Here is a 2,449-nt window from a genome sequence, read left to right as displayed (position 1 = left end):
CCCGGCGCGACCCAGAGACCGGCCCGAGCCCCGGCTGGATCCCTGCCGCCGCCCTGCACCCAGCGCCCAACTTACACCTGGGAAGGCGAGTCCAGCCAGGGCGCCTCTGCGGCTCAGGCTCCGCGGGAGCGCGCCCAGCCCGCGCTGCGAGCCCCGCAGCCAGGGCGCGTCAACCTGCCTCCCGAGCGAGCGCAGGGAGGAAAAGTTTGGGAGTGACGTGCAGATGGCGAACGCAACACCCGACCGGGGCCCTCCCCCGCCCCATGTCGCGCTGACACACAGCAGCGCGCGCCTGGAATGTGCCATCCGGGCGAGCGCGCCCCGCTGGGGGCTGGCTCCCCGCCCCCTGCCCTTTGGAGTAAACACCGGCTGGGTGCTGCCGCCGCTCGGAATCAAATACAAACCGAAACCCCCAAGTCTGGCGGAGGAGACATTTTGGAGGAAGTTGGCCGCTTGGAGCCAGCCCAGACACTGGTATTCGAGACCGCGGCGCTGGTGAGTCCGGCGCCCTCGTGGACCGACACTCGCCTCCCGTGAAGGCTCACCCGACCCTTGTGCCCCGGAGGTTCCCTTCTGCTGGAGGCGGGGGCGGGGGACTCCACCGGCACCGCCTGCTGCACGGGCCCCACAGAAATACCCGGGCTACCAAGCGGCACCAGTGATCGACCTCTCAGACTCTGGGTTGAAGAGGACACAGAGATTCCAAAGGATTCAGCTCAAGGGATGCGTGGGGACCAAGCCCAACCAGCCTCTCAGACTAGGACATAGAGGACTAGGAGACGCACCCTTGTCCTCTCTGGGGCCAGCAGCCTGGTGCCTGTCCCATGGCCCTATGCCCACCTGAAACCCATTTCCTCCAAGCCACAGAAATGGAGCAGAAATCACTTCTAAATTGTAGAGTGCTGGTCCCGTGAGCAAGGGTGATTCTTTTCCTGGGAAGGTCGTTATTGCTTAAGCCTCAAGGCATCATGCCCCCTACACCTGCACACACACACACACACCACACACACACACACACACACAATCCTGCCCTGAGGCTGTAAACTTTGGTCCAGCATCTTCAGCTAGGAATGTGGGGGTCACAGCTGGATTTTAGCAGCAGATGAAAAAATGGGGCCAGTGGGGAGTTCAAAACCTCCCTTGTATGTTCCTGCAAAGCATGCCTCTTCAAAAAGCCTACATGGAAAGATTAATACAGGAAAGAGACCAGCCTGAGGACCTCAGACGAGATGGTGATTTTCCATGTAGACTCCACTGGGTGATTTCGTTCTTTATTATTATTGGGGCGGAGGGGGGATCTTTTTTCTGAAAATACAATGAGCTGCTTTTTTTGCAGGGGTTCACAGTTCCCAATAGGGGATGAGGCCATTTTTCAAGGCCTTCCATCTCTGTGCTCCAGGCTTTATTTATTAGCTCCCAAGAAAAGCCTGCCTTTCAGTGAGGTTTATATATTCAAGTAATTGCATGGAGGAGGGGGGGCACACAGTACAGGGCGCTCTTAAAGAGGCTGGGTTGTGCAGGAGTCTTGCAAAGAAGGCCCTGGGCCAGGCAGCTGTGGTGCCAGTGTGCAAGGGTTTAAACAAACACCAGGGAGGTTGTATGGAAACACCTAACGGAAGTCCGGCCCCGGCTCCCCGGACTCTCCACACCGGCCCCGTGCGCCCGCTGGCGTCGCCCGAGCCCCGGGCGCTTCCAAGCGGAGGCAGCTCGGGGTTCGGCAGGTAGGACGCGTGCCCCGGGAGCCACTTGAAGGGGGCGCCCAAGAGCAGTTCCTATTCACCATCGCAGTGTCCCTCGCCAGCCTGGGAGATCATTCAGCAAGTTACAACTCGCGGCCCTCCGCGCTGCCTTCGGGAGATCCGCCTCTGCGGCCAGAGCTCATTCATTCCCAGTACCCAGCGCCCGGGGCCCCGCGCCCCGCGCCCCGCCAGCCCCGGGCTCCCTGGAGGCCAGTCGGGCCCCGATCGCCCCACACCCCGCGTCCTCCCTCGCCGCACACTGCCCAGACTCGCGCGCCGCCCCCGCCGCCGCACGGACCTGCTGGCTGGCCTCGCCGCGCCCAGGCCTCAGGGGACGCCGCCCGCGCCGCCCCTCCGGGTCCCCGGGGAAGGCCAGGCACGGGAGGAGGAGCTGAAGCCAAAGTTCGGGCCACGCTGTAGCCTCCCTCCAGAACCAGGTCCCGCGGGGGTCGCAGGGCTGGAGCCGGGGGTCTGAGCCCAAGAAGGGGGGCGAGAACCCACCAGCCTGCTCCGGGCCCCGTCTGGAAACTTCCCCGAAGTGCGCGGAGCGCGGGGCTGGCGAGATTCCCGTCCCCTCCCCCTAGGGCGCGCGCACCCCGGGAAGCGGGGAGGTCCCTCGGCCGGTCGGTCTTTCCCTGCTCGGCCGGCAGCTCCTGGGGCCTGGCCGAGCGGGGCACGCGGATCCCCGGTGCAGGGCCGTTTGGCGGGAC

This window comes from Echinops telfairi, unplaced genomic scaffold, assembly GCF_000313985.2.
Source record: "Echinops telfairi isolate 266 unplaced genomic scaffold, ASM31398v2 ScPeMD7_70;HRSCAF=299, whole genome shotgun sequence".
In the NCBI taxonomy this organism is placed as follows: domain Eukaryota; kingdom Metazoa; phylum Chordata; class Mammalia; order Afrosoricida; family Tenrecidae; genus Echinops; species Echinops telfairi.
Note: the sequence above shows the minus strand (reverse complement) of the source record.